General features: G+C 45.6%; 1 protein-coding gene across 4 annotated transcripts in view; it reads left to right on the forward strand.

Annotated features, from left to right (window-relative positions):
• The window catches only part of PHACTR1 (phosphatase and actin regulator 1), a 550,848-nt gene that overhangs the window by 117,823 nt on the left and 405,506 nt on the right, over positions 1 to 27,519 (forward strand). The window contains exon 1 of one of the 4 annotated variants that reach the window (XM_073678786.1): positions 27,208 to 27,230. The exons of the other annotated variants lie outside the window; for them this stretch is intronic. The gene's annotated coding sequence lies outside the window, so the exon portion shown is untranslated. Of the gene's footprint in view, positions 1 to 27,207; positions 27,231 to 27,519 lie in introns of those variants that run through there. 4 annotated transcript variants of the gene reach the window in all.

A 27,519-nucleotide genomic window follows, 5' to 3' on the forward strand; every position in this document is an offset into this window, starting at 1 on the left:
TTGCCCACCGCTTCGGGCGTTCCCTCTCTGCTGTGGTTGTCTACCGCATCTGCGGTTCTGTGACCCAGTCTGTACTGGGTCTTAACCTTTCTGTGCTCCAGCCCGTCCTTTCGGCCAGTACCTCCCTGCCTGCATACTCGCCTGTATCTACCCATCTGCATACCTGCCGTGTTTGCTTACATCCACCAGTCTGTGCCAGCCTAACCTGCCTGTTCCAGTAATCCCAGTGTGGGTCAACCCCCGTGTCCGGAGTTTGACCTGGAGTAGCACCTGGTCCCTCTGCCCGGTTTCTCCCTGGTGCACTGGCGTCGTATGCCGTCGTGCCACCTTGGTCGGATCGGCCAGATACTTAGTCACGCCCCTCCAGGCACTCTCCGGTCCATGGTCCAGTGGAACCACAACACCCGCACACGCCAGTCAGTCCGGGCGTGTGCATAACAGATGTCTTCCTTGGTCTACCAGTATGTTTGCCTTTTAATAACCTTCCCATGTTGTTTGTATTTGGTCCAGATTTTAGACACAGCTGACTGTGAACAACCAACATCTTTTGCAACATTGCATGATGATTTACCTTCTTTTAAGAGTTTGATAATCCTCTCCTTTGTTTCAATTGACATCTCTTGTGTTGGAGCCATGATTCATGTCAGTCCACTTGGTGCAACAGCTCTCCAAGGTGTGATCACTCCTTTTTAGATGCAGACTAACGAGCAGATCTAATTTGGTGCAGGTGTTAGTTTTTGAAATGAAAATTTACAGGATGATTCCATAATTTTTTCCTCAGAATTGAGTGATTCCATAATTTTTTCCCTCTGCTTGGTCTGAAAAAAAATTACCCTTACTGAGTACCACATTTTTAATCTGGATTTCTTTTAGTGTTTCTTAAAGCCCTAAAGTTGCCATTTGAAATGACGTTAGTTTTATGCCATGTCTGTGATCTGCTTTTTTTCAACAACATTAAACAACTGAATGAACATCCTCCTAGCCCGGTGATTCCATAATTTTTGCCAGGGGTTGTATGAGCTAACAATTATACCATTACAGATCCTTTGGAACATGTATGTTGACAAAACATCATGTGTGGTGTCGATGTCAGTTGTCAATGTGCATATGTGGTTTGGCAATCAGCTTAGTTTGCTCAGGAGCATTTTTAACTGTATATTGCTACATCTGGAAACAGGACATCATTGCTGATGTTCCAACCAATGTCTGTGTTACTTTAAGGCCCAACTCTTTTCTCAACTCAACTAAGGGCCAGAATTTCAAAGGTTCAACTCTTCAAAGTCTTCCCAAATTTCATTTGGTGCAGGTATGACAGACACCTGAATTTAATAATTTGCTTAGTTGTAATATAACGCCCAACTGAAATACTTGGACCACTCCTCAAGCATCCTACAGCCAGTTCTATGTGTAAGCTCCTTTTTTCTGCCCTCAGAGATGGTACATTTTCCATCCCTAACTAGCCCCTTTAAAGTCTACTCCAGATCCACCACTGCTGTCACCCCTCCATGCTCTCCTCTAGGCTGACATACCCCCCATGTCACCCAAAGCAAATTGTCCCTCCAGAATTAACTCCAGCCAGTCCAGCGATACTCTCAGCCTACATTGTATCTGCAGCTGCTTCCACATTACACCTGCAAACCTCATTCCTCCACAGTTAGCTAACCTAGCCCCTCCACTATTAGCAATTGCTGAATTAGCTCACCATCTGCTTCCATGATGGCTTAGTCTCACTCAGTAGAACAGTGTCACTACTACACTTCAGCGACTCTACTCACTACTCCTGGTAATCTTCTGCATGGCTTTTTTTCTGCAAACCACAACCATATGTCCCCATCTCAATACTCATCTGCAGAAGATTAACTAAGCTAAATGCACCAGAATCCTGTCACAATTTGGGCCAAAAAAACTGTCTTTCAGGACTTATTTATTATGCCTTAGACATTTCCTTTAATTTATCTGACAGGGCCTGGCTTAGGAATATTTTCACATTTTAGCACAAATTTCTTATTTATTGTTTTTTATTGTTCAGTATCTATTTTCTTGCTTAAATACATAGACATACAGTACAGACCAAAAGTTTGGACACACCTTCTCATTTAAAGATTTTTCTGTCTTTTCATGACTTTGAAAATTGTACATTCATTCTGAAGGCATCAAAACTATGAATTAACACATGTGGAATTATATACTTAACAAAAAAGTGTGAAACAACTGAAAATATGTCTTATATTCAAGGTTCTTCAAAGTAGCCACCTTTTGCTTTGATGACTGCTTTGCACACTCTTGGCATTCTCTTGATGAGCTTCAAGAGGTAGTCACCGGAAATGGTCTCCCAACAATCTTGAAGGAGTTCCCAGAGATGCTTAGCACTTGTTGGCCCTTTTGCCTTCACTCTGCGGTCCAGCTCACCCGAAACCATCTCGATTGGGTTCAGGTCTGGTGACTGTGGACGCCAGGTCATCTGGCGTAGCACCCCATCACTCTCCCTCTTGGTCAAATAGCCCTTACACACCCTGTATACACACCCTGTAGTTGTGTTTGGGTTCATTGTCCTGTTGAAAAATAAATGATGGTCCAACTAAACGCAAACCGGATGGAATAGCATGCTGCTGCAAGATGCTGTGGTAGCCATGCTGGTTCATTATGCCTTCAATTTTGAATAAATTCCCAACAGTGTCACCAGCAAAGCACCAGCACACCATTACACCTCCTCCTCCATGCTTCACTGTGGGAACCAGGCATGTAGAGTCCATCCATTCACCTTTTCTGCGTCACACAAAGACACGGTGGTTGGAACCAAAGATCTCAAATTTGGACTCATCAGACCAAAGCACAGATTTCCACTGGTCTAATGTCCATTCCTTGTGTTCTTTAGCCCAAACAAGTCTCTTCTGCTTGTTGCCTGTCCTTAGCAGTGGTTTCCTAGCAGCTATTTTACTATGAAGGCCTGCTGCACAAAGTCTCCTCTTAACAGTTGTTGTGTCTCCTGCTATAACTTTGTGTGGCATTGACCTCGTCTCTAATCTGAGCTGCTGTTAACCTGCGATTTCTGAGGCTGGTGACTCGGATAAACTTATCCTCAGAAGCAGAGGTGACTCTTGGTCTTCCTTTCCTGGGGCGGTCCTCATGTGAGCCAGTTTCTTTGTAGCGCTTGATGGTTTTTGCAATTGCACTTGGGGACACTTTCAAAGTTTGCCCAATTTTTCTGACTGACTGACCTTCATTTCTTAAAGTAATGATGGACACTCATTTTTCTTTACTTAGAGTTTGTATTATGGCAAGAAAAAAGCAGCTAACAGTCTATTCAGTAGGACTATCAGCTATGTATCCACCTGACTACTGCACAACACAACTGATGGTCCCAACCCCATTTATAAGGCAAGAAATCCCACTTATTAAACCTGACAGGGCACACCTGTGAAGTGAAAACCATTTCCGGTGACTACCTCTTGAAGCTCATCAAGAGAATGCCAAGAGTGTGCAAAGCAGTCATCAAAGCAAAAGGTGGCTACTTTGAAGAACCTAGAATATAAGACATATTTTCAGTTTTTTCACACTTTTTGTTAAGTATATAATTCCACATGTGTTAATTCATAGTTTTGATGCCTTCAGTGTGAATGTACAATTTTCAAAGTCATGAAAAATCTTTAAATGAGATTGTGTGTCCAAACTCTTGGTCTGTACTGTATACTATGATATGCTATGACACAGTTGTGTCTCAATCAACAATCGGTTAAATTAGGACTTGTTCACTCTTTTTTGACTGATCTACAATAGATTAGTTTTTAATGAGTCAAAACAACAGCCTAATGCAGGGGAAGGGGGCAAATAATTTTCCCAAGGGGCCACATGAGATACTGTAACTGTTGTGGATGGCTGAATCAACCGGCCAAACTTAATTCTGCTTATCATTATTGTTTCAAATTAAAGGGGTTGTCCGGTCCAAATTGATAAGTCTACAGTTACTCTATGTGACTGCAGACTTATGTATCCCCCCAGCGCAGGCACTGTGCTCTGCGGGGATTCGCCGGTTTCTGACCCGGGACCGGAGAATATGTATGACTTATATATACTCCCGGTCAGTGGGTGCGGCATCTCTTCCATACACTTGTGTGGAATGAGGTCGTGCCCTCTAGTCGGCCACACCCACTGGATGGCTGCATCACTAGACGAGCGTGGCCTCGCTCAATACAAGTGTATGGAGCAAGGTCACGCCCACTAGAGGGGCCCTGGCCAGGAGTATGTATAAGGAATATATACCCTCCGGTCCCAGGTCAGAAACCGGCGAATCCCCGCAGCACATAGTGCGTGCGCTGGGGGGGATTCATAAGTCTGCAGTCACACAGAGTGACCGGACAACCCCAGAATTAAGCATGCTGACTCACTTCTACTTCTAATACATGTTACAATAGGGCTTATTATAACATGTATTCTTATTTGTAGGCGCTAATCAAAACCATATAATTTGCTACTTTTTATAAAGTTTATATAAAGCAGTAAATCACACTGTTCCTGTTATTCAACAGTTGTACCTGTATCAACAGCTCTCAACACAATATGATGATCTCACGGTCCCCGCGCACACTATAATGCCTCTACATATAACCTTACACATAACCTCAAACAGTATGATGTCCCCTCAAACAGTATGATGTCCTACCAAACAGTATGTCCCCACACAGTCCCTGTATATAGTATGATATCCCCACACAGCCCCCTTGCAGAATAATGTCCCCACAAAGCTCCCTTACACAGTATTATACCCAATGCAGCCCCCTTACACAGTATTATTTTCCCACAAAGTCATCTACTCAAAATGATGTCCCCACACAGCCCCCTTACATAGTATTATGTCCTCACACAGCCCTCTTACACAGTATTATGTCCACCCATCCCGTGGAATAATGTGAAAAAAAAAAACTGTTCCCCCGCAGCTCCGGTCTGCGCTGTGTATTGAGGCACAGCTAACGTGATGTAATTACGTCATCATGCCTGCTGCATTCTCAGACATACAGGCTCAATGATGTTCCATCATCGTATTCACCAGTATCTGCATCCTGAGAATGCAAATATAAAAAGAGAGACGCTGAGTGGAGTGGTGTAGGACGCTACTGCATAAAGCCCTTTGGTTGTTCCGGTTCGCGGGCTGCACCAGAACAGCCAGAGGGGCACATATGGCCCGCAGGCCGCACTATGCCCCGGTCTGGCCTAATGGATCTTAACAGACCCTGTTGAGTTTGATGGAATCTGTAAGGGTTCAGTTTCTTTTAATGGGTAAAATACCTTTAAAGACATAACTATTCTGTCCAGCAATCTCACAGTATGAACCCAAACTGAGGCAAGGTAATGCCACAAAAACTCAATGACCTCAATGGATCAATGAGATTATAGGGGGCTGAAGTCAGTTTAGGACCATGCACTTTATGTTGAAAGGTTGAGTAAACAATTTCCATTTCTTCTGCCTTTCCTCTTTTAGATGTCTGGCTGAAAAAAGTCTATGCCAATTCAAAATAATTGAAGAAAGGCATGTAATGAAATAATATGGCAAGATTCAAACTAGCGTTCAAAGTTCTGTTAAAGAAACAGAAAAACAGAACTCATAAAGAATATTGAGTCATCTTATTATGGAAAAAAACACCACTAGATGGATCCCATTGGCTATAATGGGTTCGGTTTGGTTTCCACTAAGGTGTCAATGTAGCGCCCCGAGGGTTCGGTTACTACAGAGGTATTGCATCTCACCCAGAGGTGTGATATCCACTTCCAGGTAAGGATGGAGTATGGCTCAGGACCCTAACACCCACATGCACTACACCACATTTCCGGGGGACAGGGCGACAATGCTCCCAAGAGTGAGCACAACTGTCCCTGTCCCTGGCTGGAGTGGGGGGAGGGAACACCTAGAAAGGGGGAACCCGGTAGTGTGTGGGTGGGGAGAGTAGATCCCGGGTGCACTGTATAGGGGAGTATATATGGTGGGCACCATCTTAGAGTCAGGGTAGAAAGGAGTAGAAGAGAAGAGAGAGCAGAGAGAGAAGGAGGCGGGGAGCAGAGGCTCTGCACGGGCTCTGCTCCGCAGGCAGGCCAAGTCTTAAGGCCTGGGCCTGGAGGAGAAGGAAGGAAGGGAGAAGAATGGAGGAAGCTCTAGGAGAAGACTGAAGGGACCCCAGGGGTGCGGACCGGCCAGTCGCCACCGCACGCCCGCCGCTACCAGAGTAGGGGGGGGGGGGGTCAGGCCAAGAAAAGGGAACCGGATCTCTCATCTAGTGGAGGAGAGCAACTACCCTCAGCTAGTAACCGGAGGCCGTGGCATTGTACGTACACGGCCCCTCACTACACCCATTAGGAAGGCACCATATAGGACCCAGGGAAACGGAACATACGTTTGCCCGCCAAGGCCCGAGGCAGCTGGACAGAAACGTGGTCAATTGTGGGGTACGACAGGCCAGAGAAAGGACACACGAAGGGGGTCCTGAAAAGCACTCCAAAGGTACCTGGGAGTTGGCCGAGCCCCTCACCTGGTGAGCACAGCACGACGTGGGCAGCCATAATCTGCAGAAGTGGCTTGGAGTGTAAAACTATGAGTAAAGACCCTGGACAGCATCACTGGACTCCGAGTCATTACTGCTGCTCCCGCGCACCATCACCCCCATCATCTGCACTCACTGCCCTGAGGCTATACTCCTCCCATGGGGAGTTATACTACCCCCTGCTGCGCACACGACATCAGCCTCAGCGGTCTGCCCGCAGCGGCAGTTCTCAGTGACCGCAATCCACGGGTGGCGTAGTCGAACATTTAAACATTAAAACCCAAAGAAACAGATCCGCCACTGGTTTGACCACCCTGAGCCACGGGACCAGGACGCCGCCACGGAGACTACAACTCCTAGCACGACACAGAGAGACCCGGCTCCGGGTATTCCCCTACACACACGACCAAGGGGGCGCGTCATCAATCATACCATCATATAAGAGTATGTTCACACAATACGATTGTGCGTTCTTTTTGTGATTTTCAGAAATCATGGTAAAAATGGGTTTGTTTGTTTTTACATGAGATTCAAGAATTAGAGCAAAAAAAAAAAGCACAATCGCATCTTGTGAACATACCCTAACATTGCAGCAAAGTACAGAACCTAGAACCTAAGAAAGGTTGTGATGGAAACAGAAGTGGCTAACACTTAGCTTGAGACAAAAAAAAAATAAACTTATTGCTGTGAAAAAAATATATAAATAAACTCATTACTCAATTCAAGAATGAATAAAAAGTTAGGAAAGTCTGCACCATTTAAAAAAAAAGTGCTCTGAACTCACACACCACACGGCAGATTTCTTGTAGAAGTCTGCAAATAAAAAAAAATATCTGTCTGATACTTGTGAACTGATCACAAAATTGATACGTGAACATAGAGAAAAGTTGGCAGAACATGGCGATTTTGGTACTACTGACTAGCCAAGTGATATACGCGCCTTCCAACTCTCCCAAGATTGATCATGTTGGGGATACAAGAATCAGCATTTTAACGTTAAACACCCAATCCTTTTGTTCTATCGAGAAATAAACTACCACCAGACGTGTCTTGCAGAGGCTCATTTCCCCTTCCTAATTACTCAAAGTCTTCAACAATTCATTATACATATATAGGAGTATTCAATTATTTCCATACTTCATCACAACAATATGCAATTGTAGAAATGCAATGCAAAAATACATTGCCTTGTTATTTTCTAAGCCATATAAATATGTTCTGTCATTGCCATAAATGCCGTTATATCTGTGGCCAGATTTAATACAAGGCGAGTTATTGGATTAAGATATGGTTAAATACAGTGATAGGAAACAAATGCGTGGCTTATCTTGCTATATAGTATTTTGCTATAGGTTTTACTCCTACTCACTTGCTAATTTTATCTGTCATTACTGTTTGGGGGGGAAAAAAACAGCTTTTAGTCACTGAAATAAATAAAAACATAAAAATATTAGTAATTAACTGATATTCTAAAAATACAATGCATGAGAAAGTCACACATTCATTTGATAGTTGTGCCATAGATGTAGAAATTGTGTTTAATGATCATAAAGTAGTTACTTGCATTGATTGGTTCCGGCTGATGGAAAACTTTTCATTGAAACTTTTCTCGGTCACTCCTGAGATGCTACAATGGTAGCGTTTAGCTGTGAACGAAGATGTCGGGCAATGAAAATGCATTGTGTATCTGACAATATGTATTTGATTTCCTTCCTGATGAGTGACCTGTTTTATAAAAATGGTCAAAATGCTCAATGTACTGTGGAGAGGTCTTTGTCTTCAGGCAGCTCGGGATACCAACACGTGGCAGATTTGTGGCAGAAATTGCTGCAGCTGAACTTCAATTTTTTTCATCTGAATGAAGTTGTTTCAGCAGCAAGCACATGGAGGTCTTCAAGCCCCATTCAGACAAATAGGGCAGTCACAAAAAGTTCAGTAACGTATCTACCACATGTAAATATAATGTAGGTACCTGTAACTGTACCAGTAAAGTTTCTTATGGTACCATGTTTTTTTCTGTGTATGGTTCCATATGGCGTTTACTACTGTATGTTTTCCACATCAGTTCTATTTTGTTCCATATCCGTAAAAAATGCCGTACGTATTATACTTGCACAGAGGTGTCTACTCAGTGAGTTAAAAATGTGCAATTTTTTTTTCTTTGATTTTTAAATCATAGCACACTTCACCTTTGTAAACACCACCTAACTAATCAAAATGACAGATGTATCAATCATTAGAAGGATTTGTTCCTGATATTTCTTACTAATTCTATCAGAAGTCTGTTTTTTGCTGAGCATAATCTAGTAAGAAATATTGAAAATACTGGAAAGCTCTTAATTTAATGCTATTTATTAGCTTCATTCACGTAAAGAACTGAACATTGTATTCATTTTAGTATGCAGCAAGAGTGAGAAGACACTTGCATTACTGCAGACTAGTGATGAGCGAGTATGTTCTGTTAACCCTTTCGGCGAGTATGCTCGGGCGAGCACCGAGTAGTTACAGCTGCTCGGTGATATGTTTGGATCTCTCCCGTGTGCATGATCTGCAACTGTTTGACAGCTCTAATGCATGTGAGGAATGTGTAAGAAATAGACAGTCCTCACATGTATTAAAGCTGTCAAAAATTCGCAAATCATGCACACGGGAGTGATTCAAACATATCACCGAGCAGCGGTAAATACTCGGTGCTCGCCCGAGCATACTCGCCGAAAGGGTTAAGAAAACATACCCGCTCATCACTACTGCAGACTTTTACTTCTTCCCTGCCATAAAAGACCTAAATGCAACTTAGTATATATACACTGTATGTTAGCACACTGCGATTAATGAATACACAAATTCCACTATTGCTATAAGTGTGAAAAATGTGAGGTACCTAGTTAACAGTTTTTGACCAAAAGGTGTAAATACCATCCCACCACGACAAGGTGTACCTCTTATGGATGACCCCAAACTTTAATGACTCACCTCTCTACGTGCCCAGACTGGCCCCAAATGAAGTGGGGTAGAGATAGGAAACAGGCTTAGCACTTATTGAAACCTTTTTAGACATAATGCGTGGATACGAGTTCACAGCTTAGATATCACAACTCTGTTGTTGGGTATCCAGGGGCCAAGGGCTCCTTCCCTGTGCCTAGCACTAGGTGTCACCCTAGATATCCCTGCACCCCGGATTACTTGTAATGGTGAAGACACCGGGGCGACATACCTAGCTGAGCTCCTGAATCCGCCCTTAGTTTGATCCTTCCCCTCACCCAGGGAAGCAGGGAAGAGGGGAATAGTAGTGTATGGCAATACGCCAACCAGACTTACAAGGTAAATACTACAGGGATAAAGGAAAACACCAATCATACAAATATGCATTCACAAACAACAGAGGGAAACACCGGAGAGTGAAAGAAGGGGAAAACCAAAGTAGGAAAAGAAGAGGATTTGCACACAAGCAAAACCAACCAACAGTCTTAGATAAATCCACCAAACTCCACCAACTCCTGAACCATGCAGCATGAAGCTAACTCTGGCAATGCCGGCTTGCCAGAAGAAATCTGCACAATTTAATATGAAGATGAAGTGCTTCTAATCAGGAGTAAGAGAAATCAGACAGTGCTGTCTTCTGGCTCTTTTGACTATGTGCCCACGATGCAGAAATGCTCCGGATTTTTCCTGAGCGTTTCTGCATCTCCCTGGCAGAAAAAACACATGGAGATTTTACATGCGTTTTTTCAGCCAGGGACAAGCGTTTATCACGCGTTTTGCACATGCGATTTTGCATGCGGGTTGTCAAGCGCTTTCCAACCGATTTTAGCATCACTTGGAAAAGTGCTTGACAACTTGGTCACACTATATAAATGCATGCAACAGGCATGGATTTTATATAGTGTGACCAAGTTAGCTAAAAAAAAAGAATAAAAATGGTATAAAATAGAAAAAAAAATTATACTCACCTTCCGATGGTCCCCGGTCTCCTTCTCCGATGCGTCCGGTCTCCCCGGTGTCTTGCGGTGGTGTAAAAGGACCTTCCATGACGTCATTTAGTCATGTGACAGGTCACGTGACCGCCGATGTCAGTGGTTGCGTGACCTATCACATAACTAAATGACGTCATGGAAGGTCCTTTTACTCCATCGCGAGCCGCCAAAGAGCCAAGACGTACGGGATAGAAGACCGGGGGCCATTAGAAGGTAAGTATAATGTTTTTTTTTATTTTAAATTCTTTTTTTTACAGGTACTATGGTACCCGGGTCTGGAGGAGAGTCTCCTCTTTTCAGACATGGATACCATCCGCACATTGAATCGCTTAATATCTACATGTGCACATGTAGTCATGTGGATATTAAGTGATTCAATGCAAGTCAATGGCGGCAAAAACGCCGCGATTCCGCAAAATAATTGGCGGTGCTGCAGATTTTTCCGCAATGATAATCCGCAGCGGAAATTTCCGCAGCATGTGCATAGCACATGCGGATTATCATTGGGGAACATTGCAGACCTTCTACCAAGCGTTGTTTAAGCGTTTCTGCTGCGGAATTGCCGCTGCGGAAACGCTTACAAATAGTGGGCACACAGCCTTTCTATTGCGGTAAACCTATGACACCGGAAGAGGACTACATACCCCAATACAAACTTTGATAAAAAAAAGTTAACTAAGTAACTCACATTTTTTACATATATAGCAATAGTGGAATTAATGTATTCATTAATCGCAGTGTGCTGATGCACAGTATATGTATATACAGTATGTCTGTATATAGGCTACAGCAGCATATTTGTACTTCTGCATATTAATTTAATACTTAAAGGGGATATCTGGGACTTTGCAAAAAAAAAGTGCCTGACGGAACTGGAGAGGATCTGCAATGAAGAATGGCAGAGGATCCCCAAATCCAGGTGTGAAAAACTTGTTGCTTCATTCCCAAGAAGACTCATGGCTGTACTACCTCAAAAGGGTGCTTCTACTCAATACTGAGCAAAGGGTCTGAATACTTATGACCATGTGATATTTCAGTTTTTCTTTTTTAATAAATTTGCTAAAAATTCTACATTTCTGGGGGGTTTTTTCAGTCAAGATGGGGTGCAGAGTGTACTTTAATGAGAAAAAAAATGAACTTTTTAGAATTTACCAAATGGCTGCAATGAAACAAAGAGTAAAAAATTTAAAGGGATCTGAATACTTTCCGTACCCACTGTATATCACCCTATGCCGTATGTTAACCAACAGAACATTGCATTGCTATACACTTTCCATGTTATAGAATAGGATTATGTGGCACCCCAGGGGTCTGGTTTCCACAGTAACAGCAATGGTATGTCTGAGAGCAGGTGGGAGGTCTCTTGGTCAGGGATCCTATGCATGCCACACCTCCTGCCCAGTCCTGGGAGGGGAAGAACTTCCCCTATATAAACCTAGGGCTGAGGCAGGGTTAGTGAGTAGAGAAGAAGTAGAGACAGAGAAGCAGATATAGGAAAAGAACATCAGGAGCTCTGTGGGAGCAGTGCTACAAGGAGTCAGGGGCTGGCAGCTGCAGAGCTCGCCCTGACTGAGAAGTTATCACCGGACCCGGAGTCCGAGGCTGTGGGGACTAACTCCTATCCAGCAGCAGAAACCGACCGGCAGGGGATTGCAGGTCCTCTGGCCCAGAAACCCGAAGGCACGGTCACACGCGTGGGACCAGCACCGCCGTCGTGGAGCGGAAGCTACTAGAAGGCCCCGAGTCACCGGCCATACGGGTGAGCACCACACGGTACACTCAGGGACGTGGGCTACTTATACCCGCCTCTAGCAAGGTAGCCGGAAGAGTATCGTTAGTTTGGGAGGCCTACAACTCCGCCTGGCCAGGGGAGATCCCATCTGCTCAAGGACTGACCAGGCCCCAATCGCTAGCCAGTACTCCGGGAGGGTCTATCTTTGTCACCAGTAAAGACCCTGAACTACACCGTACCGTCTCCGAGTGGTTCCTGCTACCCCCATCATCCATGTCGGCTGCCCTGAGGCCATACCCCTCCCGTTGGGGGTTATACTATCACGCTGCACAATCCTACCACCGGCCTCAGCGGTCTGCCCTGCAGCAGCAGCTCCTTAGCTGTACTCAACGGGTGGCGTAGTCGTCCAACATCTACCGCTAATACAGCGCCACCTAGTCTGACTCCCTGGGCACGGACCGGATCACCGCCACGAGACTACAACCCTAAAGAGATCCGGCTCCGGGTAAGCTCCCGCGTGCGCAACGCAGCGCGACACAGGCCCAGGGGCGCGTCAACTTTTGGCGTAGTCGGCAGGATCTCGTGCCCGCAACCACCGGGTACTGCGTGCCTGAAAAAGACTGTTCAAACTTACCTGTGGTGAAGATTCCCGCCATCCGGCGCCATCTTCCGCTTCCTTCCCGCCATCGGTGGAGTTTTCCCGCCATCCGGCGCCATCTTCAGCCTTCTTCCAGCCATACGTGGAGTTTTCCCGCCATTGGACGCCATCTTGAGGACGCCGCGCGGGAAGAAGAGGGGCGTGGACTCCGAAAGCGCGCGAGAACTGAAGCCCCGCCTCACGTCCGGACGTTGCGTAAGGTCCTGGAAGGAGCCCAGCAGACGCCGACGTCACAGGAGCGCGACGGAAGGTCCTCAACCCTGACGATCCACTGCGGAGCCGCGGCCTACGGAAGAGGATCATCGCAAGGTAGGCCACGGTCCACTAGGGGGGAGAAGGATGCCGGATACGGAGGAGAGCTTCACCGCTTCAACCCCCGCCAGCGCCACCGCTGTTGCGGTCATGCCTTTCACCATGCCCTATATCCCGGGGGCAGCCTGGCTACCCCAGTACTCAGGGGAGTCACATACCCTGCATGACTTTAGAGAAAAGCTGGATAGCCTCTTCCAGGTGTACCCCCTCACAGAGGAGCAAAAAATGAGCATCCTGGTGGCCCAATTAACCGGAGCAGCCCAAAGGGAGGTAAAGTCCTGGCCACCTGGGGGGAGGACTGTCGCAGGGATACTAACCCGGCTGAGGGACACCTTTGATACCCGCACCTCAGCCGAGATCAAGCTTAGATTCTACGGGTGCAAACAGTGGGCACATGAGAGTATAAGGGACTATGCCCTGAACCTACAAGAGGCCCTGAGAGCCATTAAGCAGACCGACCCTGACGGCGTGGGAGACGAGGACAGGCTGTTGACTGAACAATTTATAGAGGGTTTATATTGCAATGTCCACCGAACCCAGTTGCGGGCAATGGCCTTACAGGACCCTCATCTGGGATTTGCACAGTTCAAGGACAGAGCCATCCGGGTGCTTCGAGAACCGGCACCAGGTGGCGTTGTGACCCCCAGACGCCCCACTACCACTTACCACCAGGAGGCGGCGCCCTTGTCGGCAGGGCCTGTGGGAGCTGATGCGCAGGCTTTGAACAATGACCCGGCTCCAGACCTGCACCATCAGGTCCAAGAGCTAGCTAAAAGCGTTGCTGCGCTAACCCGAACTGTGCAGTCTTTACAGGTTTCCACTCCAGGGAAGATCCAGCTGGCATCCGGACCGGAGGACATCCCGTGGCGTCGACCAAGGAGGACCCCACCGGCCAGAGGAAGACCCAGCGACCGATACAACGAGGACGGACGACCCATCTGCCGCTGCTGCAATCAACCCGGACATATGGCAAGGTACTGTCCTTTAAACTGGCACAACCTGGGGTAGAGGGCCAACCCCCAGGAAAAAGATCACCAGGCCCATCGAACTGGCGCGACAAATATGTGGGAGGACGTCCAGTCTTACCCGTGGTACTGGATGGCATTCCTATGAGTGCCCTACTGGACACCGGGTCACAGGTCACCACCATCCCGTACGTGCTCTTCAAGCAGTACTGGAATGACTCGGACATCACCCGCTACCCTGACGACGACTTGAGTATCATCGCCAGCAATGGTCAGCCCGTGCCACAGATTGGATTTAAAGAGGTGACCATTAAAATCGGTAGAGTCGAACTGGCAGCACAGGGACTGATCATTGTAGACATTGACAAACACGAGAGTCACCCAAAGATAACTCTAGGAACTAATGTAATTGAAAATTGTCTTGCAGAGGTGATTTTCCTTTTACAGCAGGTTGCCAAGAACGCCAGCTCCGGCCAGCAGCGAGTGCTCCAGAAAGAGATCCGGGCACTGATGCGACGGCAACAGCTAGAACTCTCCGGTGGTGAGATTGGTAGCGTAAGAATGTGTGACCCTTTCCCTATTGCCATGCCCCGAAAAAGTGAAATGATGATTTGGTGCCGGGCAGCTATTGGTCTGAGAGGTAGAGATTACCAGGCAATGGTAGAACCAGTTTACTCAGACAGTAGGCCCACCATTTTGACAGCACGGGGGGTGGTCAATGTACGCCATGGGAGGGTGCCCGTTCGCATAATAAATATCGGGAAGAGGGAAGTGTACCTGCCCCGGTATGCCACGCTAGCCAAATTGTATACCATCAATCAAGATTCCATACAGTCCGTAGAACCCTTGCCTCCATCTTCCCCGGAGGAAGGTAACGGCTCTCAGAAAACAATGGAGGACTGGTGTCAGCAACTACATTTGGGTACTGACTCCACTCCCTCACACCAGAAACAGGGAGTCTATCGGGTGGTTCAAGAGTACGAGAGAGTGTTTAGTAAACACCCGTTAGACTTCGGGCGAGTCAAGGGGGTAGAACACCACATCCCCACGGGAGACCATCCTCCCATAAAAGAGAGGTATCGACCCGTACCCCCTGCACACTACCAACACGCCAAGGGGATGCTTAGAGACATGAAGGAGGCTGGGGTGATCAGGGATAGCTGTAGCCCCTGGGCAGCTCCACTAGTCTTAGTCAAAAAGAAAGACAACACCATGAGGATGTGTGTAGATTACCGGAAAATCAACCGTATCACACACAAGGATGCGTACCCCTTACCAAGGATAGAGGAGTCTTTGGCTGCTTTAAGATCTGCTAACTTCTTCTCTACCTTGGATCTCACTAGTGGGTACTGGCAGGTTCCTGTAGCAGAGGCGGACCGGGAGAAGACCGCATTCACCACCCCGATGGGACTTAGCGAGTTTACCTGCATGCCGTTCGGACTCTGCAATGCACCAGGAACCTTCCAACGATTAATGGAGTGTTGTCTGGGCCACAGAAACTTTGAGACGGTCCTGTTGTACCTGGACGATGTCATCGTATATTCCAAGACGTATGAGGACCACCTGAAACACCTGGCGGAAGTGTTCGAAGCTCTGGCAAGCTACGGCCTAAAGGTGAAACCCTCCAAGTGTCACCTCCTGAAACCAAAGGTGCAGTACCTGGGACACGTGGTGAGCGCTGATGGAGTGGCTCCCGACCCTGATAAGATCACCGCAATTAAGGAATGGCCAAGTCCCTCCAGTGTAAAGGAAGTGCGGCAGTTCCTCGGGTTGGTAGGCTATTACCGCAGATTCATCCCCGGTTTCACCAAAAAGGCAGCTCCTATGCAGGACCTCCTGATAGGCCAGTCCCGGAAGGCCAAGAACCAGAAGCCGCCCTTCAAATGGGAGAAGTTAGAAGAAGAGTCCTTCCGCCAGCTGAAGATGGCCCTCACGGGGGATGAAATCCTGGCGTACCCTGATTACAGCCAGCCCTTTATCCTCTACACCGACGCAAGTAACATCGGGCTAGGAGCCGTACTGTCCCAGATCCAGCAGGGGAAAGAACGAGTAATCGCTTACGCTAGCCGAAAACTGCGACCCACCGAAAGAAACCCTGAGAATTACAGCTCATTTAAGCTAGAGTTCCTGGCAGTGGTGTGGGCAGTCACCGAACGCTTTAAGCACTACCTCGCTTCTTCCCGGTTCACCGTGTACACGGATAACAACCCGTTGACACACCTGGACACGGCAAGACTCGGTGCCCTAGAGCAGAGATGGATGGCCCGTCTGTCCAACTACGAGTTCACAATCAAATACCGGGCAGGACGCTCCAATACCAACGCGGACGCCCTGTCCAGGATGCCAAACCTACCGGACGTAGGAGAAGATCCAGAGGGACTGGAAGAAGTCGAACTCCCCGCGTTCCACCGTCATGGGACTATCCAGTATTCCCATCGGGTAAGGAGTAAGCAAGCCGCTACGTTTAACCCCTTGCCTCACTACGACTGGGAGGAAACGCAAGACAGTGACCCTGCCGTCCGGCTGGTAAAAGAGATGCTGACTCGGCCAGAGGCTCGCCTTGACCCAGACGCTCCGGAGGAAGCCAAGCAACTGTGGGCTGAGAAGAGTCGACTGTTCCTTTACAAGGGGAAGTTGTGCCACAGAATGGTTAACTCCCGGACGCATGAACTAATCTGGCAAGTAGTGGTGCCACGGAGAGACGCAGCCATGGTGATGGAGGCATACCACGACGGGGCTGGACACTTCGGATGGAAGAAGCTGGAGTTCCTGCTGCGTGGGCGGTTCCACTGGGTAGGCATGAGGGGAACCATCGAGAGGTGGTGCAGAGACTGTGGCCCGTGCAACCTAAGAAGGAAGGACCGTGCCAGCCAGAAGACTCCCCTGCAGTCCATCGTCACCCGGCAGCCGTTGGAACTGGTAGCCTTGGATCATGTAAAACTGACCCCAAGCAGAAGTGGCTACGTCTACGCACTAACCATCGTGGATCACTACTCCCGGTTCTTGGTTGTCGTCCCCGTCAAGGACTTAACCGCTCGAACAGCAGCTAGAGCCTTCCAGCAGCATTTCTGCCGTCCACACGGGTACCCGGACCAAGTGTTGACAGACCAGGGACCTGCCTTTGAAGCGGAGGTCTTCCAAGAATTCTGCACTCTGTATGGCTGCCGGAAGATAAGGACGACACCCTATCATCCGCAAACTAATGGACTTTGTGAGAAAATGAACCAGGTGGTGATAGATCTTCTGAAAACATTGCCCCTGGAAGAACGCAGTCTGTGGCCTGAGAGGCTGCCCGACCTAGTGGACCTATACAACCACATCCCGGTAGGTTCCACCAACTGTACCCCGGCTTACCTGATGAGGGCAAGACCTGGTAAGCTACCTGTTGACCTGGAGATGGGAGTCCTGACACCCGAGGACACTTCACCAGAAGCAGACTGGGACACAGAGAGGCAGCAGCAGTACCGGAAAGTACAGGAGAGCGTGGAGCGAAGTCTCTGTCAAGCTAGGGAAAGACAAGAGAAAACTTACAACCAGTATGCTCCCACTGTTCCCCTGGTACCCGGAGAGCAGGTCTTGAAGAGGAAAAGGCGGCTCCACAAGTTGGACGACCAGTGGGAGAAGGACCCGTACATCGTACTGCCCTCAAGCCACGACAACCCAAAGGTCTGTACCATCAGTAAAGACGGAGGGGAAACCACAACCATTGTATCCCGGGATCACCTGAAGAAGTGTCCCGAACAGCTACGGAACCCTGAAGAGGAACAAGAAGACCCTCGACCCGTAGAGGAAAGGGAAGATATGGTTAGTACTGTGCTCGGAGACTTCCCTCGGTCTTGGACTCAAGTCAATGGCGCAGTTGTGGTACCCGTACTCACCTTCCTCCAACCAGCATCCCAAGCACCTACGGAGCAACAGGTAGAGCTGGAAGAACAGCCGGTCCAGGAGGCAGAAGACCCCACACCAGCAGACTAGGAGGATCAACCCTCTGCTTATAGTGAACCTGCCATGCCTCTAGTGAGCCAAAGGGCCAGTGGACAGCTGCCCAGTTTACCCTTGACAGTTCCTACACCCTGTAGTTCGGGGCTAGACAGTCAGCTCCGTAGGTCCACTAGGGCCACTAGAGGCCAGTTACCCGCACGTTGGAGGATTTGAAGTGTATAAGTTGTTTTATTTATGGTTACCTGTTTTTCTTGTTACTTGTAAATAATTATGTGTTTCTAGTTATTTTTAGGAGTCCTTGGTGGATTTACCGGGAATCCTTGTACAATTGGTTGGAGCGTAACCTAGGAATGGACTAAAGACTGTTAAGGACTCGGGGCAGGACAGACCCCTACCTGGTTACGTCTCCCTGTTTTGGTGAAATGGACACCTTGCTTTTCTTCAAAACTGCACCCGGTTGCGGACACGCCGTAACCATCTTTATGTGTTTTTCTTATTGTATTATTATTGTTTATACCTTGTTATGTTTTTCTAAAAATATGTTTAGTCCCGGAGTACTAAATTTCACTAGGGCTGAATGTGGCACCCCAGGGGTCTGGTTTCCACAGTAACAGCAATGGTATGTCTGAGAGCAGGTGGGAGGTCTCTTGGTCAGGGATCCTATGCATGCCACACCTCCTGCCCAGTCCTGGGAGGGGAAGAACTTCCCCTATATAAACCTAGGGCTGAGGCAGGGTTAGTGAGTAGAGAAGAAGTAGAGACAGAGAAGCAGATATAGGAAAAGAACATCAGGAGCTCTGTGGGAGCAGTGCTACAAGGAGTCAGGGGCTGGCAGCTGCAGAGCTCGCCCTGACTGAGAAGTTATCACCGGACCCGGAGTCCGAGGCTGTGGGGACTAACTCCTATCCAGCAGCAGAAACCGACCGGCAGGGGATTGCAGGTCCTCTGGCCCAGAAACCCGAAGGCACGGTCACACGCGTGGGACCAGCACCGCCGTCGTGGAGCGGAAGCTACTAGAAGGCCCCGAGTCACCGGCCATACGGGTGAGCACCACACGGTACACTCAGGGACGTGGGCTACTTATACCCGCCTCTAGCAAGGTAGCCGGAAGAGTATCGTTAGTTTGGGAGGCCTACAACTCCGCCTGGCCAGGGGAGATCCCATCTGCTCAAGGACTGACCAGGCCCCAATCGCTAGCCAGTACTCCGGGAGGGTCTATCTTTGTCACCAGTAAAGACCCTGAACTACACCGTACCGTCTCCGAGTGGTTCCTGCTACCCCCATCATCCATGTCGGCTGCCCTGAGGCCATACCCCTCCCGTTGGGGGTTATACTATCACGCTGCACAATCCTACCACCGGCCTCAGCGGTCTGCCCTGCAGCAGCAGCTCCTTAGCTGTACTCAACGGGTGGCGTAGTCGTCCAACATCTACCGCTAATACAGCGCCACCTAGTCTGACTCCCTGGGCACGGACCGGATCACCGCCACGAGACTACAACCCTAAAGAGATCCGGCTCCGGGTAAGCTCCCGCGTGCGCAACGCAGCGCGACACAGGCCCAGGGGCGCGTCAATTACACATATTTCTGCTTACAGCCAGTAACTAATAGCCTGTGATATGCACACATGGCACAGTATTTTCATTTACTTAGAATTAATAGCATTACTTAGTTTCTGATTAGTCAGTTGTAATTACAAAATTGTCATCTACGTCTTAATAAGAATGTTGACTTTTATCTCGAGAATATGAAGGCAAGCTGCATGGATAAGTGGCATGTATAGTCATTGGGGACACTGCGAAATGTTTCATTATGTGCGGATTATCAGCAGTGTCAGCCATGCAGCGTATATTTAAGCATTGCTGTCTTTTCAGAACGTGATGGAACAATTGATGTATTTGTGGGTAACGGAAATCTACCATGAAATTCCTATATAATGTATTTTTACTTGCAGCGGCATATATATTTGACGTTACTAAATGTAAGTGGCGGCTGTTTTCATGCAGTGTTGATTTCCCTTGAACCTCACTATGAATGACAATATGATTACATATTATAATCCCTAGCATGATATTAAATCTCTCTTTAGGCTGTAATGTGATGGGGTTAGCTGTGATAGTACTGCAGTGCAGAAATGATGCATAACCCTCACAGGCTCATTTGTTATGACACTTAAATGTGAATGTTGTAAAATTTCTCACTTAAAAGAAGCAAGAAATTTATGATCACATTGTGTCTTACTGTTCATAGAAAGACTAAACATTTCACCAAAAGGTGGTGCACAAATACAAGAGACTAAACAGTATATACTTCCTACCTAGTACCAGCTTTGCAATATTTGAAACATAGAAATGTGCCTTTTTTCTTATCTTTTCTCTTAGCTCGATATATTATTAAATGAGGTTTGAAAAAAAAAAACAATTTTGTGATGCTCTGTCTGGAGATGTTTATTCTCATGATAGCACTATTTGTAGAAGCGTGGCAGCGGTAAATATAGCTTCTATGGACAGGCTTAGTGCAAGCCACTTTGTTAATCAGATCCAATGGGTTTCACCCTTTAACCCTTGCACAGAGATCTGGACTTACACATGGACCCCTGGGCTGTGGCCACAGTGTCGGCTGAGACCGATGGAGCAAGCTGGTGGCAAGAAAGGTCACGTGGGGTTGACGCCAGGAGGTTACATCTCAGACAGAATAAAGTTCACTTTCTCCCATGAGCCCCACTTTCAGTATGGAGGCTGGGAACCTTCATAACGCGATTAACCTTATATGTGTTGGTTAATAGTGTTATCCAACATGACAGATTCTCTTTAATTATATTCTCAAATTAGTTTTAAGATTACTCTTTTCTTACATCCCGAAATCGGACGACGCCATACAAATTGGATTAACAAGGGCAGTACTCATCAATATATTGGTGGGATTGGGATCCGTTGACAGTCTAAGGCCACAGCCCCACTATCAGTATTTGGTCAGTATTCAGTCAGTATTTTTTCTCAGGAGTGGGAGTCAAAACCAGGTGAGGAGCAATAGGAGAAAAGGTATAATAGATACAAGTCACCAATTCTGCATTTATCACCCACTCCTGGTTTTGGCTCCCACTACTGAGAAAAAATACTGACCGAATACTGACCAAATACTGATAGTGGGGCCGTGGCCTAATATGTATGGTGGCCTCCAGGATTTTTAACAATCCATTCTTTTGTTCTTCCGAAGATGAGCTGCTACGTACTAGAGGAGTCTGGCAGCAGTTCTCTCACAAAGAACACAGGGGCTTTCGGCAGAGAGTTCCTATGTATGGTGGACTCGGTAAAACAATCATCCGGATGACAGCTGCGTATTGTCTATGGGCGGCTTTATCAATCTGTTAGGAAAATGTTTCAACTGATATGAACTAGAGTTCCATGAGAGTCGATAATCGAAATCTATTCTATTTAAAAGTTTTGACAGCTTTGTGTGTCTTGATTAGACTAATTATTTACTGTTTTTACTATTGTTTATATGTTTTTCTGTATTTTTTTATCATACATTTATTCTTTTCTTTTATCTTTGTGTTATATATAAAAAAGGAAAAGTCTTCTAATAAAAGAAATAAAAAAAAGTAAAGGGGGAACCTAACAAGTACAAGTGGTCATTGTCAGGTATTTGCTCAGCTCCTACTCACTTCAATAGGAGCAGAGCTGCTGTATATAACATCAGTCCCTACACAGTGTAAGAATTCGTGGTGTTCCAGCTCCATACACTGTTCACCTCAAAGTACCATTAATATCTAAGTAGTGGACACCAACTTTAAAACTTTTAGATAATGTAGGAGTACAAAATCACAGTGTGTGCGTTGGGGGGATTCATAAGTCTGCAGTCACACAGAGTGACTGCAGACTTATCGATCTGGTCTAGACAACCCCATTATGGGGACCAAACTTTGCTGGGAGTGCTTCTTTAAAAATGATCACCATCCAAAATCTGGAACTTTCACTACACATATAAGGTGCATTATAAATAAATGATCTAAATGTCTACTTTTTACCACTTTTATTGTATGTATTATACTGTTCATACATTTCTAGGGCAACAGTGTAATTTTGGGATTCTTTGTATTCCTTTCCCATATTATAGGTAAATTAATCAAATGATTGAAAGATTCAACAAAATTATAGTGTTTTTGTTGAATTTTTCAAGTGGAAATTCAGCAGAAACTCTCCAAATCAGCGGCCGATTCATCAAAGCTTTTTATGCCAGTATTTTGCAGTAAAAAGCGTTGAAAAATTACATAATTTTGTCTGCATTAAAATTTAGCTACTTTTGGCATTCTCACGCCATTTTCGCCAAGATCTGACAAAGTGGGTGGGGTTGGATCGGGATGGGAACGTGGCAACCATTGCTCATCAAATTCATGATGAACGTCGGCGTTCGCTATGCAACAAATGCTACTCCAACAGTGACTGGAGTAGGATTTGTGGTGAGGCACACACAGAGGTGTACGTCTCGTTTTGATGAATCGGGCCTTCAGTGTGTACATACCCGTTGGGTGACCAAAAAACAATTGTGCATTAAAAGTCAGATAAAATAGTGATACAGGTCGTACTGGTGATATTTTTCATAATTTTCCATCTCCATTTGAAATATGTATACACTGCAAATTTCTATCTCCTCTCATTATAATTTTTTCCTTTTTGGGCTCTTAGCCAGGGAAATGAATCTCAGCAGAATATTGTTTGTGCTGTTACTGTATGTGTTAAGTGCAGACTGGCAATGTGATTAGCATAGATCTCATTTTGGAAATGATTCTCTCTGCTTGTTGTGGTTACAGGACTCATATTCTATTGCTGATTTTACAAAAAAAATATTTGGATGATTAAGTGGGTATTTTAAGATAAGTAGTGATGCCTATGCTGCAGTCGTGGTACAATTAGATTGATGAGTGTGGTGAGCGGTTACTGATGTTGCCAGTTGACGTGAAATACCGCATTCACTTATTATGGACATGGGTAATTTTTTACCTTTACTAAGAAAAACTTGGATATTTGTTCAATACATTTTCAGTTATGGGCAGTTTTCAAATGTCAATCATCTTCTAAATTATATCAAAAAGTGATAGAGTGGTGCCTCTAGTGGCTAAAGTCTTCCATTATCCTTCCATAGCTGTAAATCATGCATGTGACAGGGCTGATGTTAGGGGTATGCAACCTGTATGGCCACAAACAGTGTGTCAGCTTTCCCCCACTGAATGGGGCACCATTGATGATGTAGCACCTCAGGGCACATACCCTAAGAGGCCTTACTGCACCTATGTAGACCTCTGATTCTACAATTACACCATGAGATGCCATGTTTGCTACATATTTTCAACACCCTTAGGTGAAACTAAGAACACCTCCATAATATACACTGTGTGCCCAATTATTAGGTAATTTGTATTTTTGATGATTATTTTTATTATTGAACAACTACAGTGATGTCGGTCAATGCAGTCATAAAACTGAATATTTAGGAACGTGAAAGTGAGGTTTTGTCTTCTTTAGAAGAATATCTCTGCGTGCAGAATTGTTGGGCAGAATTATTATGCAACCAAATGAAAAACATACATTTTCCCATTTCATTTTTTTATTTTCATTTGTGAATGTGCGAACAATAAAGAGCGGACCAAACAACTGAAAATGTACAAAAATACATTTCTGACATTTCAAAAAAATTACCAGTGACCAATGTAGCTGCCCCTCTTTTCAATAAGTCTTTGGTGGTTATATTGGCCATTGATATTTTTTTTTAAATATATTTTTCCATCCACGGAGTCTGTCATTTTTTTAATCTGTTAATGATCAACTTTTTAGGCAGCACCAACCACAGACCCCCATACACTGTTCAGAGAGGTGACTGTTTTTCTTCACTGTAAATTTCCCATTTAAGAAGGGTTCACAAGTTCTCAATAGAGTTTAGGTCAGGAGAGGAAGAGGCCATGTCATTATTCTGTGATCTTGAAGGCCTGTACTGGTTAGCAAAGCAGTGGAATACTTCGATGCATGCAATTGAGCGATGGATGTCCTGCCTAACCCCTTTACAGCCCAGGGCGTACTAATACGTACCTGAGCCCTAAGCACAACCCTAAGCCTAGCACAACCCTAACCCTAGTACAACCCTAACCCTAGTACAACCCTAACCCTAGCACAACCCTAGCCCTAGCACAACCCTAATCCTAGCACAACCCTAACCCTAATCCTAGCACAACCCTAACCCTAGTACAACCCTAACTCTAGCACAACCCTAACCCTAGCGCAACCCTAACCCTAGCACAACCCTAACCCTAGTTCAACCCTAACCCTAGCACAACCCTAACCCTAATCCTAGCACAACCCTAACCCTAGAGTTCATTTTTCCTCGTGCGGTATAAGTGATTAGACGACTTTATTCTTCGGGTCGGTGCGATTATAGCGATACCAGATTCATATCGGGTTTTTATGATTGACAGCTGTCACACACTAAAAGACGCTTTTTTTGCAAAGACTAGTTTTTGAATCGCCATATTTTGAGAGCTATAATTTTTCCATATTTTGGCCGCCAGAGTCATGTGACGGCTTGTTTTTTGCGGGATGAGTTGACGTTGTTATTGGTGCCATTTTCAGGCACGTGACATTTTTTTATCGCTTTCTATTCCGATTTTTGGGAGGCAGAATAAACAAAAACCAACAATTCAGGAATTGTTTTTTGGGGTTTTTTTTATGCCGTTCCGCATGTGGTAAAATTGATAAGGTAGCTTTATTCTTCGGGTCAGTACGTTTACAGCAGTACCACATTTATATCGTTTTTATATGTTTTTGCGCTTTTACACAATAAAAGCTATTTTATAGAAAAAATATTTTTTTTTGCATCGCTTTATTCTGAGAGCTGTAACTTTTTTATTTTTCGGCTGATGGAGCTCTATGGTGGCTTGTTTTCAGCGGTACAATTTTTATTTTTATTCGTCTTTTTGATCGCATTTTATTCCATTTTTTGTTTGGCGGTATGATGATAAAGCACCATTTTTTGCACCATACTACACCCCTCAAGGATTTTATCAAGGGGTATAGTGAACATTTTGAACCCAGAGGTACGACACAGAATTTGATAACATTAGGTCATCATATTGAATAAGTTGTCATTAGTCTTGAGCGCAAGTGCTCGCTACTTGAGTTTGCATCGGGTACTCAGGTATGCACCATGTATCGCGGGTGCTCGAGTGACATGCTCAAGTCCCTGCCCCGCATGTTTCACGGTTATTAGACAACCAAAAAAAAAACATGCCGGGATTGCTCGTGCATGGCAGGCAATCCCCTCAAGGTTTTTTTGGCCGCGAAGCTTAGGGGGCGGAGACTCGAGCATGTCACTGGAGCACCTGCAACCACCTAAGACTTTTAACAATTGTTGACTTTTCAGAGTCAGTTAAATCTCTTTTGTGGCCCATTTTGCCTGAGGGAAATAAGCTACCTAATAAATCTGCACACCTTAATCAGGGGTATTGAAATCCTAAGGCCTCACCTCACCACCCCCACCTTATTACCCAAATACACATCATCAGATCTGCTTAATCCAATATGCATTGAAGTTCATACAGCTTGGAGATGGAAAATCTGCATAAAAACGGTGATATGGTCAAAATACTCACTTGCCTAATAATTGTGCACAGTGTATTGCCCCACAGAGGTGCCATGAAACATCACATAGAGCTACAGGGACTAAGTGTGCCATACCAACTTGTGTCTTCCTAGCCCAAAGGTGACTATAAAAATGTAAATCCACAGTTATCAGGTAACTGATTATTTTGGTGCGTGCAATGTGATCTAGTTCCTAGATGGGTGTTCCTGCTAATCATTCTACTAGCCAATTTATTTAGCACATGATGCTACTGAATATTATATCCAGTACTTGAAAATACTCTAAACTGATAAACTGATGGGAACATAATAAACTTGCAGCATTTTTTTTTTCTATGAGATTTCACTGATGTGATGGTCAAAGCTTTAAACATGACCTTTCAATTGCTCAAAAAGATTAAGTTAAATACCTTGCTAAAAATCATTGACTCCACCAGAATCTGACACTTTTTTCCATTTAGCGGTGCATCGCTTTATTGAAGAGACATTTGCATTTATTGTTCTTGAGTAAAGATGAGTGGATCTCTTCACGCAACTTCGGTCCATGGTCAATGCTCTCTGGATGTTGGCAAGAGCTCCATGATTTTCCTGAGCTTCTGGGTTCCCCGGCGCATTATTTGACACACGGGATACATCTCACCTGCCCGGCTACTTAGGGATCCTAAAGGGTAAGAAAATTCATGCAGCTCCTGTCCACAGCCAGAGAGCACAGACCTGGACCTGGACCTGGAAGATGGAGCAGGGTTGTACAAAGCGATCTGCTTAATTGTACTTTTGAGAGAAATGTTTGAAATCTCTGTAATACAGCTAGTCATTTCTTCAGAGTCTTCTCTGGAGGTGTGGACTTTTATCCATCCCTCTCAGATGCTGTCAATAACAGCTCAGCAGTTCATCTAGAAGTCTCAGACACTGCCAAGCTGTGATTGGCCGCATCTGAGAGGGAGGGGTGAAAGTGCATGCCCTCAGAGAAGACTCTGAAGAAACACCCATTTGCACTGCAAGCAGAGATTTCACATAATGCACTCCAAAAGGAACAAATGTAAATATCTCAGCAATGGAGTGACTTAGCGCAAAACGGAAAAAAACTGTAAAATCAGGTGAGCTCAGGGATTTTTTACAAGGTATATAACTCAGTTGTTTTGAGGTCCTCTTTAAAGCTAACATCAATGTAAAATACTGCAGTATATTTTCAAACATTTATACTGCTATTAGTTGGTAAATCATGCAACTAAAACCTACATCCTGTACTTGGTGATATCATGGCTCTGTGAATGCACAGCAGCCAGTACCTTTGCCTTAGTGCAGACTGAATGCAGGCAGTGACAGTCAGCCAGGATTGTGCTGCAGCTCTGCAGGGATTGCAGAAAGATCACAGCATTGATCAGAGACGCCTTACCACGTTTTCTGCTCTTCACTCCAGATTTCACTTTATACTGGTCTAGGGGGCTATTTACCAGTTATGAGTGGAGACCTGTTGGAAAATCATCACAGGTAAATACTTTCTTTCCTTCCATTAAGCTTACAAATTGGCAGCTATGCCGCTTGTTTTGCAAGCCCTGTATTATGCCATCGGCTGATGGACTAGCTGATAGCATGGCACAATGATATGCATACATATTGGTCACATGTTAGTGTAAGTTAATGGGGGGTTTTTTGTGACTAGCTAAACAATTGCAACATTTGCTATAATTGGAAACTAATCAGCTTTATGATTAATCTGTGACAGACAGGCTGATTTTCTATTCTTACAGTAATGGTTAAAAATACCCAATGCTTCAGT

The sequence above is a fragment of the Phyllobates terribilis genome, unplaced genomic scaffold (assembly GCF_046119375.1).
Source record: "Phyllobates terribilis strain yellow unplaced genomic scaffold, ASM4611937v1 Scaffold_4__5_contigs__length_816908805, whole genome shotgun sequence".
NCBI lineage: Eukaryota > Metazoa > Chordata > Amphibia > Anura > Dendrobatidae > Phyllobates > Phyllobates terribilis.